This window comes from Malaclemys terrapin, chromosome 4 (genome assembly GCF_027887155.1).
Source record: "Malaclemys terrapin pileata isolate rMalTer1 chromosome 4, rMalTer1.hap1, whole genome shotgun sequence".
NCBI lineage: Eukaryota > Metazoa > Chordata > Testudines > Emydidae > Malaclemys > Malaclemys terrapin.
Window position 1 is genome coordinate 130,044,449 of NC_071508.1, and position 12,675 is coordinate 130,057,123.

At 42.6% G+C, this 12,675-nt stretch overlaps 1 protein-coding gene across 5 annotated transcripts in view; it reads right to left on the bottom strand.

The window, feature by feature from the left end:
* BEGAIN (brain enriched guanylate kinase associated) overlaps positions 1–12,675 on the bottom strand; it is a 240,403-nt gene that overhangs the window by 9,247 nt on the left and 218,481 nt on the right. The window lies entirely within an intron of this gene.

Genomic DNA, 12,675 nt, shown 5'->3' on the forward strand with positions numbered 1-12,675 from the left:
TTTCTGGGAGGTCCCAGAGACAGACAAATCAGGTTGTTTGTTTCTAAAGTTCATTTGCCTGATGAGCGGAGAATGGATCACAATGAAAGAGCTAACTTACTGTGATTGGGATAAGAGTAAGAGAAAAACATATGAAATGATTTGAACTTTTTCCTCCCCACTTTCTTTTCTGCCCACTGGTCTGATTACCTTGCAAGGATACCCATGATGTTTATAGCAACATAATATATATGGAGATATACTTATCTCATAGAACTGGAAGGGACCCTGAAAGGTCATCGAGTCCAGCCCCCTGCCTTCACTAGCAGGACCAAGTACTGATTTTGCCCCAGATCCCTAAGTGGCCCCCTCAAGGATTGAACTCACAACCCTGGGTTTAGCAGGCCAAAGCTCAAACCACTGACCTATCCCTCCCCCCCCCATTGTATGACTGAAAACAAATCAGCACAAAAGATAAGGTGTAACTGGCCCGTAACCTATTGTCACCTTTTAATATTTCAGTGTTTCTTCTACGAGAAAGGGACCAAGTGACCTTCACCGTTGGATCATATGAACTGGAATCATAAACTCCCTGAACATTAAATCTCACCAAATGAGGGCCAATCCATCCTCATCATCATATCCACTCATTATACTTCACACCCGAACATAGCCACTCTATGAACTTCATACTCTCATCTCTCAATGCCTGTACTTTGACCCATCAACCTTTTACCCCCAATCGAGGATATTGCTGATTATGCCTTCCTTATGGCACCTGATCTTAAACCAAACTTTGCACCCTTGATAATCTGTACGTTATTCCCTGATAACCAGAAACTTCTATGCTCAAACTCTGTTCACTTTTTTTAACATCATCTTAATAAAAATACTATCTTAATTCTATACATGGGAGTGAACAGATTAAGTGACTTGCCCAAGGTCACATAGATTCTGTGGCAGAGATGGTAACTGTGATCCCAGATTTCTGAGTCCCAGTCCAGCGGGCCTTTCATCCTTCCTCACTAAGGCTCTGAGTCAAAGCCCGCTCAAGGCAATATGGGTATGTCTTCACTGCATCGGGAGTGAGCCTGCCAGCCCGGGTCCACAGACTTGTGCTAACGGGGCTTGCACTAGTGTGCAAAAATAGCTGTATAGACGGTACTTTGACATTGCAGCTTGGGCTCTGAAGCCCATCACCCCTCCTCCAGACTTCAGAGCCCAAACTCCAGTCCGAGCCACAACATCTACACAGCCATTTCTAGCTCACTAGAGTGAGTCCTGTTAGCACAAGTCTGTAGAGCTGGGCTGGGAAGCTTTCCATTGACTTCAATAGACTATGAATCAGGCTCTAACTCAGACTAAATTGACTTCAAAGTGAGCTTTGCCTGTGTAAGGACTGCTGGGTTAGGCTCTCGAAGCGGTGGGGTGAGAGATCCCAACCACAGTAAATTAGCTCTTTCACTGTGATCCCTTCAGCATAGCTGCCTGAGAGAAACATGCAAGACCAACCTGAGATGTTGGATTGGGGACACTGCTCCTTCACCAAAATGCCGCTGACAGCAATTATCCAGTAAGATCTTTTTTAAAAAGCCACACAGCAAATCAGAATACTAGGCAAGATAACCACTGGCCTACTTCTTTTCTGCTTTGACTCCTCACTCTAGCAATGGGTCCAGGACCCGATTTTTCACTCTAGATTTCTTTTAAAAAGTTGTGAAGGATTTTTTCCAACAGGCAAACTGTATTAGAGAGTTAAATTTCCCCAGTGCCATGTGTGTTAGTGTGACAGTGTCAAGGAAAAATCTTCCATCACTACAGGCTCAGCATTGTCTGATAATTGACAGCAGTGGGAGTTAGGTGTCCTGAGGGCACTGAACAAATATCAAGGTTAATTATCTGGTTATGGAGCAGGCGGCTACAATAAAAAGAGATTATGAAAGCAGAAAGTGGCGAACTTCACATACTAAGCAGCTCTTCAAAGAAAAGCACATTCTAAAATCATTGAAGGGAACTTGGTGCTTGTTTTAAAAAGTGTCAGGCTGACTGAAGCTCCCTTCTTATCGACAAAACGGGACAGGACAGGCAATGAGAGTCCAAGATTCTCCAGACTGTGTCGACTTCTTCAGACTGTCCCATCACCCTAACCTGGAATGATCATTTACGGGTAAAAGGGTAGTTCAGTCTCCATCACCATTCTGGCCTTGGCCTTGCTGAGCAGACTGCCAGTCAGACTGGCAACTAGTGCCAGTGTTGGTGATGGCTTGTACATGTGCAGCGGAAAAGCCAAAGGATAAAAAGGTCCTATGTCTTATTTTTCAAAAGAGACTAAGGCATGTAGGAGCCTGAGTCCCACTGCCTTTCTGTTAGACACAGGCTCCTAAGGGACAGATTTTTAAAGATATTTAGGTGCCTAGCTCAATGGAAGCTTGGTGCCTAGGTGCTTTTGTAAACCCCACTAGGTACCTTTACAGATCTGGCCCTTAGTCACTTTAGGGCTAGATTTTCAAAGGAATTTAGGTGTCTAAAGATGCATTAGGCATCTGGCGGAACTTGCGAATCTGACCAGAAAATCAATGGGAGTAAAGTGCCTAACCTGCTTAGGCATTTTTGAAAACCACAGTAGGTGCCTATCTGCATTTTTAGGCATCTAAATACCTTTGAAAATCTGGCCTTAGGCTTCTAAGTCACTTGAAAATTTTACCCAAGGTCTATTGTATGCAGATTTAATTTTTAAGATATCCCAGTATACGATAGACACAATGCGCTAAATATCGCTTGCAGCTGATGAATTCTCAACCAGTTGGGTTTCCATTTGGTCTGTCTCCCTGAATTCAGTAGTTGTTACTTCTGTGCAATAGAACTGAATTGGGTCCCACTGTATTTTCCAATGTTGGAAGGTTTTGGACAAACTAGGATTTATATCCCATATCGATGGCTGTATATGGAAAGAACTGGCAGATTAAAGTGGTCTGGCAGCAATACCTTCCACTACATTGAATAATACTGAATAAGGTTGAATATGGTTTCCATTTTAATTTAGTTACTGAGAGCTTGTCACTTTGACATTTTCCAGTCTTGGTGTCTGCCCAAATGTGACTGATTTATTTAAAAATTTGCATAGATTTCTCATAATTAGAAATGACATTATTAATGTCAGCAGTTCTGAGGCAGAGAGATAGGGACAAATTCTCTGCTGGTGTCAATTGGCACGGCTCTGTTGAAGTCAATGGTGTTTACACTAAAAGGGAATTTGGTCCATAATATCAACACAACATAGGATCAGGGTTAGCGAAGAGATGTGGGATGCTGTGTTTTCAGTATGCTGATGACACCAAATCCTGCTTGGACAATGCAGTTCAGTGCCTCAGCCAGCATCCAGCTGTGCTTGGGGCATGACTAAAAACAAGCTGGTTGAAGCTCAATCCCGACAAGACAGAAAGTGATGCCACTGGAAGAGATGGCAGAGGTATTATCAATCCCTTTGACTGAGGGAGTACGTCCACTATTTGTTATGCGAGGTTGCAACTTAGTGGTGATTTCAGACTCCCAGCTGCTGTTCGATGATCATAGTGCAGCAGTAACGCAATCAGCTTTTTACCACTGAATCTAGTTAAGAGATTGTGACTTTTCCTTTCAGATGTGGACCTTGCCACTGGTATCCAGGCCATTCATAGAATCATAGAAGATTAGGGTTGGAAGAGACCTCAGGAGGTCATCTAGTCCAACCCCCTGCTCAAAGCAGAACCAACCCCAGCTAACTTATCCCAGCCAGGGCATTGTCAATCCGGGTGCTAAAGATCTCTAAGGATTCCACTACCTCTCTAGGTAATCCATTCCAGTGCTGCACCACCTTCCTAGTGAAATAGTTTTTCCTAATATCCAACCTAGATCTCCCCCACTGCAACTTGAGACCATTGCTCCTTGTTCTGTCATCTGCCACCACTGAGAACAGCCTAGCTCCATCCTCTTTGGAACCCCCCTTCAGGTAGTTGCTGCTATCAAATCCCCCCTCACTCTTCTCTTCTGCAGACTAAATAAATCCAGTTCCCTCAGCCTCTCCTCATAAGTCATGTGCCCCAGATCCCTAATTATTTTCTTTGCCTTCTGCTGGACTCTCTCCAATTTGTCCACATCCTTTCTCTAGTGGGGGCCCAAAACTGGATGCAATACTCCAGAGGTGGCCTCACCAGTGCTGAATAGAGGGGAATAATCACTTCCCTCAATCTGTTGGCAATGCTCATAATAATGCAGCCCAATATGCCGTTAGCCTTTTTGGCAATAAGGGCACACTGTTGACTCATATCCAGCTTCTCGTCCACTGTAACCCCTATGTCCTTTTCTGCAGAATTGCTGCTTAGCCAGTTGATCCCCAGCCTGTAGCAGTGCATGGAATTCTTCCATCCTAAGTGAAGGACTCTGCACTTGTCCTTGTTGAACCTCATCTGATTTCTTTTGGCCCAATCCTCCACTTTGTCTAGGTCACTCTGGACCTTATCCCTACTCTCCAGCTTAGTATCATCTGCCAACTTGCTGAGGGTGCAATCCATCCCATCATCCAGATCATTAATGAAGATGTTGATCAAAACCAGCCCCAGGACCGACCCTTGGGGCACTCTGCTTGATACCAGCTGCCAACTCGACATCGAGCTGTTGATCACTACCCGTTCAGCCTGACAATCTAGCCAGCTTTCTATTCATCTTATAGTCCATTCATCCAATCCATACTTCTTTAACATGCTAGCAAGAATATAATGGTCCCACACTTTCCCCAACCTTCTTCTTGTTGCTAACATACCCGTAGAAACCCTTCTTATTACCCTTCATATCCCTTGCTACCTGCAACTCCAATTGTGCTTTGGCCTTCCTGATTACATCCCTGCATGTTTGAGCAATATTTTTATATTCCTCCCTAGTCATCTGTCCAAGTTTACTTCTTGTAAGCTTCCTTTTTGTGTTTATGCTCACCGAAGATTTCTCTGTTAAGCCAAGCTGGTCTCCTGCCATATTTGCTATTCTTTCTGCACATCGGAATGGTTTATTCCTGTGCCCTCAATAAGGCTTCTTTAAAATACAGCCAGCTCTCCTGGACTCCTTTCCCCCTCATATTAGCCTCCCAGTGGCTCTGCCCATCAGTTCCTTGAGGAAGTCAAAGTCTGCTTTTCTGAAGTCCCGGATCCATATTCTGCTGCTCTCCTTTCTTCCCTTTGTCAGGATCCTGAACTCGACCATCTCATGGTCACTGCTACCCAGGTTGCCACCCACTTCTACTTCTCCTACCAATTCTTCCCCGTTTGTGAGCAGCAGGTCAAGAGGAGCATGGCCCCTAGTTGGTTCCTCCAGCACTTGCACCAGGAAGTTGTCCCCAACACTCTCCAAAAACTTCCTGGATTGTCTGTGCACTGCTGTATTGCTCTCCCAGCAGATGTCAGGATGATTGAAGTCCCACATGAGAACCAGGGCCTGTGATCTGGAAACTTCTGTTAGTTGTCCGAAGAAAGCCTCATCCTCCTGGTCCGGTGGTCTATAGCAGATGCCCACCATGACACCACCCTTGTTGCTCTCGCCTCTAAACTTTGGGTTATTTACGCTAACCCAAAGACTCTCAACAGGCTTTTCTCCAGTTTCATACTGGAGCTCTGAGCAATCATACCACTCTCTTACATACAGTGCAACTCCTCTACCTTTTCTCCCCCGCTTCTCCATCCTGAATATGCCATGACAGTGCTCCAGTCATGTGAGTTACCCCACCAAGTCTCTGTTTTTCCAATCACATCATAGTTCTATCAAGAGTATCCTATTGAACTGCACTCTCATGGGTCCATTCCTTGAAACCATTTGGAGGCTCAGGCTGATGCAGAACTCAGTGGGTTGTTTATTGAGCAGGACACTTTGCTGAGAACATGACACCAGTGCTCTGGGACCTGCACTGACTGCCTATTGGTGTCTGGGTAGAAGTTATGGTGATGGTTATGACCTATAAAGTCCTAAAATGGCCTAGGGATGGCCTCCCTGTGCCACTGCTGCAGTCAGCAGTTGTGTTCAAGTTGCATACCTTTTATTATAAAAGGGAAGGGGTAGCTGGCAGGTCATTCTTGGTGAGGGTGCCAAGACTCTGGAACTTGCTTCTTCTTCGTCCAAAATAGACAGAATTTGGTACCCCTGTTGGCATCCTGCAAAAGACACCTGCTCCATAGGGTTTTTGAGAGGGCTTTCCATAACAATAAAGGGGTGGAAATGAGTTTCTGTAGGTTTCTGGTTGGTTGAGTTCATCACATTGTATAATTAGCAAAGGTGCTAAAGTGCCTAGAGTCGTGGATAGGCATTTTTTAAAAATAAAAATAGTTTAAAATTCAAATAAATAAAAATCATTCATCAAAGTATGGAGCTGGTCAATCTCCTGTCATGGCCTGGAGGTTCCCATTCTCAGCTCTTAATTCCTCTGCTCCTGACCAGGAGCATCAGTCTCCTGATTTGGAGAACTGAGGAGACACCCTAGGTAAGGGTTGTTCTAGGCAGGATTTCTGTGGTTACAGCCTGAGACCCCCAACCAGGAGGGTTCTAACTCATAGTCTCCCAAACCACCCATGGCCATAGACTCAGAACTATGCCTGGAGCAGCACAGGACAGTGTTCTGGCCACGGGAACCTATGATCAGAAACAAAGGGTCAGCAGCCAGAGACTCACCCCAGCCAAGGGATAGCAGACAGGGGAGCCAGAGCCCTCACCACCAGAAATCAAGGGGCAAGAAGCAGCCAGAACTTGACCCTCTTAGAAGCTGGCAGCCCAGCCAGAGCATCCCCAGCAGATGAGAGGATGCAGCCAGATCCCCTTTCCAATCCAGAGCAAGCAGCAGGCAGTACAAGGGCTAGCAATCTGACCGCAGTCCTCCACCCAGTGCAGGACAAGGAACAATTGGGGCACAGCCTCAAAGAGCAGCCTGAGTTATCATGGCACCAACCCAAAGGGATTGCAGAGTCAGCCAGGAACACCGCATTTCCTGTGTCTCTAAAGCTTGTTTCATGGCACCAGAATTTAAGTCTGACATGGCTGTATCTAGGACATTTGCTGTTGCTTACATAAATGAGGCAGTGCATCATAATTAAACATGCAAATTTGCAAATGAAGGCATTGAGTAATTTGCATATAATCTCCAGATTTCTGGACCTTGAGTCTTAACAGGTATGAAAATACACTTTGTGAGGCAGAAGTACAACATGCCACATCCTTGTTACAGTTTGATAGATTGTTACAATCTATGGTGGGAATTTCAAAAGCACTCACAATTAGCCTAATTATGCCGTGGGAGCAGAGAGAGATCAGTTCTGAGAGTTTTTGAAAATCCCATCCATATTATTCCTAGGATATGAAGTGGCCAGTTCATTATGTAAATGGAAAGCAAACCTTAATAGACAAAGAACTGTCAGTCATTGTGCAGCAGAGACCTTAGAATACAAAGGGACTGGAACCACTTCAGGTTATAAATAAGCAGGACCCTTCAGGTCAAAGCCCAGCTCACAGTATGTGCAAGGCAACCTCACAACTAACAGTGAGCATTAAATCTGGCTTCTAGCATCACTATGCAGTGCACAAATGATTGTGGCAAATAAAAAAACCCCAAACAGTGTTTGCGTTTGTCTTCAGATTAATGAACCATTTATATTTGGTGGGTTAGAATAAGGAGCACCATATTTAGACTATCTGCTTCTGTTTTTTTATGTGCATAACTGTGAGCGGGCATAAAGAACGTAATGGATTAAGAATATAAATGAGTATCAAAAGCTGAACAAAATGACCTACTTAATACTCCAATAAAGTTCTGTCATCATCAGAGTCAAGATCACTTGCTGACTTCCTTGCCATCCATGGAGAGCTTTGAGGTGTGCACAGACCCTTTGAAATCAGTCTCATTGATGCAAATGAAAGGGCTGGCCTGTGGAAATGTCACATTCAGTTTGGCAGGTATGAAAATCCTGTTCTTGATGTTCCCTTAAGGGGATCATGTGCAAACCTCATTTGTGGTGGCATTCTATCGTCTCTCAAAACTGAGAAGTGATTGATGCTGTCCAAAGCTTGCTAAAACTTTAACTGCATAAAATGAGATAAAGAAAGGCAGCTGGTCAACGGTCTGCTCTTTAGCCTAGTGTTTAGGTAATCTGGGTCAATTGTTGTGGATTTTTTCTGAAGAATTTGTACATTTTCTTAAAAACAGCTTGAGGTCTGGGCGGTAAGCCATTAGAATGAGCTGGCCATCACTACATAACAATCTATGATTGGCTTTTTCAGAGGGTGACAGGTTGAACCCTGATAAATCTTGTTGTGTGTTATTAATATTCGATTACTTTTATGTTGCACATAGAGATGGTATTGGGTAACCACTGATTACTTACACAGAATGAGTCTTTGTAGGAGGAAATTTGCAGAGGCACAGATGACAGATAAGCATCTTAATTCTAATTCACTTTCAAGGGAAATTAAGCACCTAAATGCCTTTTGTCTTGAAAATCTCCGGCATAATTATTAATAGGGGTAAAACACTTTGTTCGTGCAAATAATTTGTAGTAATGTTTAGAGAGTGAAAACAATCTCTAGCAAGTAAGTACCAATCAATTCACTTAGGGCCAGTTTCTAATATATTTACTTATACTGTGAAGTTAATAGGCTTTCACTCTTAAGAGTCTTAGGCACTTTTGAAAATCCCACACTTTGGTGTCTACACATGGACTTCAGAGCGTAACTACAAGGCTCCTATTTTGAAAAATTTGGCTGATGAATATATGGAATAAGTTTGTAGCTGAACATGAGTGAGGGTCTAAGTTGTGATGATGTCTAGCAGGTTGCCTGTGTTAGATCACTTCAAAGGGAATGTTAATGGCATTGCCTTCACTTATCTATAAACCTGTTGATTGCTATCACATTACATTATGTATGCCCCTGTAATTAAATAATCCTAGATCAAAGTGTGTGCGTATTCAGGTGTTAGAACTTCATGAATACTAATGAATGATACTCATATTGCTTCACTAATCTATCCCTCTTATAATGTATTGGCAGGCAATTGCATTATGTATATCACTATAAATAAATTATGTGTGAATGCCAGGAAATAGAACACTAACTTCAAAGCAAGGGTCATTGTGTTCAACAATGGAAATTCACAGACTCAATCTGCAATTGCTATTCATCAAAACCCATGTGGGTAAAGACACTGATTTCAACAATTTCCATCCCACCATCAACCTCAGCCTGGACCAGTCCACACAAGAGATCCACTTCCTGGACACTACAGTGCTAGTAAGCGATGGTCACATAAACACCACCCTATACCGGAAACCTACTGACCGCTATACTTACCTACATGCCTCCAGCTTTCATCCAGACCACATTACACGATCCATTGTCTACAGCCAAGCTCTAAGATACAACAGCATTTGCTCCAATCCTTCAGACAGAGACAAACACCTACAAGATCTCTATAAAGCATTCTTAAAACTACAATACCCACCTGCTGAAGTGAAGAAACAGATTGATAGAGCCAGAAGAATACCCAGAAGTCACCTACTCCAGGACAGGCCCAACAAAGAAAGTAACAGAATGCCACTAGCTGTCACCTTCAGCCCCCAACTAAAACCTCTCCAGTGCATCATCAAGGATCTACAACCTATCCTGAAGGACGATCCCTCACTCTCACAGATCTTGGGAGACAGGCCAGTCCTCGTTTACAGACAGCCCCCCAACCAGAAGCAAATACTCACCAGCAACTACACACCACACAACAAAAACACTAACCCAGGAACCTATCCTTGCAACAAAGCCTGTTGCCAACTCTGTCCACATATCTATTCAAGGGACACCATCATAGGACCTAATCACATCAGCCACACCGTCAGAGGCTCATTCACCTGCACATCTACCAATGTGATATATGCCATCATGTGCCAGCAATGCCCCTCTGCCATGTACATTGGCCAAACCGGACAGTCTCTACACAAAAGAATAAATGGACACAAATCAGACGTCAAGAATTATAACATTCAAAAACCAGTCGGAGAACACTTCAACCTTCCTGGTCACTCAATTACAGACCTAAAAGTCGCAATTATTTAACAAAAAAACTTCAAAAACAGACTGCAACGAGAAATTGCAGAACTGTAATTAATTTGCAAACTGGACACCATTAAATTAGGCTTGAATAAAGACTGGGAGTGGATGGGTCATTAGACGAAGTAAAAACTATTTCCCCATGTTAATTTTCCCCCTACTGTTACTCAGACCTTCTTGTCAGCTGTTTGAAGTGGGCCATCCTGATGATCACTACAAAAGTTTTTTTTCTCCTGCTGATAATAGCCCACCTTAATTGATTAGTCTCAATAGAGTTGGTATGGCAACACCCATTTTTTCATGTTCTCTGTGTATATATATCTTCCTACTGTATTTTCCACTGCATGCATCCGGTGAAGTGGGTTTTAGACCATGAAAGCATATGCCCAAATAAATATGTTAGTCTCTAAGGTGCCACAAGTACTCCTCATTCTTTTTATTGTTCAGATTGTCTTCTGTGAGCAGAATCTATAAATACTGGTTCAAGGGAATTATCCTGCATCTCTGGACTGATGGATTCTGACAGGGTGGAACACTGAGCAAGTGGACAGAGATTCCCAAGGTTATTTTGAGTAGCCCTGAGAGACTTATGGAAAACTAGCAAATCACTACAGCTCTGCTATCATATTGGATTTATAAACTTTGACTCACCTGTTAACGTATTTTATCTGCGTTAGCCTCTCAATAACTTTGATTTCTTTTTCTTAGTTAATAAACCTTTAGTTTACTAGAGAAATTGGCTGTCAGCCTTGTCTTTGGTGTCAGATCCAGAGTATCTATTGACCTGGGGCAAGTGACTGACTCTTTGGGGTTGGAAGTAATCTAATGTGAGATGATTTGTGGTTTTAATAACCTTTCATCACAAAGCCCAGTTTGTCTAGGTAGTAAAGAGGGGCTGGACAGCTTAAGGGGATTATCTGTGTCTCCATGGTAAGACTAATATAGTAATCCAGGAGCACACATTTGTTACTGGCTTGGTGAAATCTAATTATAGAATATACCAGCATTTTGGAGTGCCTGCCCTGTTTTCTGACAGTCTGACCTGAAATTGGCACTCTTGGGTAAGCCATACCATGGCAGTATTGGGCCCTTTCTGAGCAATGCTTCTATTTACTGCATGATATTTAGATGCACTCACTTACAAATGGCAGCATTAATTTAATTAAATAATTAAAATGGTTTAACAAATTTCCAATCATGTTTTTTAATGTTAAGTAATTTTTAGGAAGCACAGTTAAACAGCAATGGAATTGTTTTACTTTGCCTCTGTGGCTATGAATCACTAATATTTTTAGTGTAGTTGTACATTTGTAGGTGATAACTGAGTGCCACATTCCCACCCTCCACTCCTAAATATTTTCAAATTTCAGCAGTGACTCCCTAGTTTCAGATATTAAATAGTCCACAGAAGGATATGAAGTGCATTAAATTAACTTACTGTTCTTTCACCTCTACAGACCTGGATTTGACCTTAAGTCCAGATCTTGAATATATTTACCACCAGTCAATGGGACTATTTATAGTAATACGCACTATGCCTGGTGGCAAATGTTTGTAGAATCAAGCAGTTGGTTAACAAAGGGAAATGGTTTGCCAACTGGCATTAATAACCTCTCCCTTTTATGTGCACTATGGGTCTGATCCTGGTCTCATTGAAGTTGTTTGCAAAACTCTTATTGACTTCATGGAAGTAAGACTAAGCCATAAATATAACAATGTTACTTAGAATTTAGGCTTTCATCCTAGGACCTCAGACAAAAGTGAGGAAGTCCCATTATCCCCATTTTACTGAAGCAGAAATGTGATGCAGAGAGATTCAGTGAATTCCCTCAGACCACACAGCGAGTCAGTGGCAGAGCTGGGACACCTAACTCCCATTCCCTTGCCCTTCCCAGTGGACCATTCAACAGCAACAACAACAACAAAACGTTCATATTTTTGTGGAAATTATGATCAATTTTTCAAGGAGCCCTAATCTGGTCCCATCTGAACCAGCCATTCATTGAGAATTGAATTGCACAGGTTCACCCATAGCCACTCACTACCAGGGACAGTCATACTTTTTGCCACTCCCAAAGGGCATGTCACAATATAATTTCTGTGGAAGGAGGAATCTGGGATATCAATTTGGGAGATCAGTGGGGCTTTATATGCGATAGTCAAAGGATCTTTATAGTATTTCCACAGTTCACTCACCAGCCCTTTTGTCGAAATAATCCTCAGTCCAGCCATCTGTTTTTTATGGAAAAATATGGGCTCTCCTTCTCACTCTGCTGTGTATTATATTTTAGTGCAGTGATTGTAGCAACTAAAATAGCCTCCTCTTTGACTAGTTGCTATTTTTGTATTTTAATTCTATATAAGGAGTCCTTTTAGCAGGATATAAGGTGACAGAGCAATAGCTTCATTTCCTGAAATACAGACTGAGCACGGAAATCTGTGAATTTATTGTAATAAATATGCCAACATCCTGGAAGCTTTTGCCAACATCTCACTGAATTGGGGGATGGATTTCTAGAGAGTTGGGAGTACATATATTAATCATAGGAAGGTTATCAAAGCAACATTACATCAGGCAAAATATATTGTAGATGC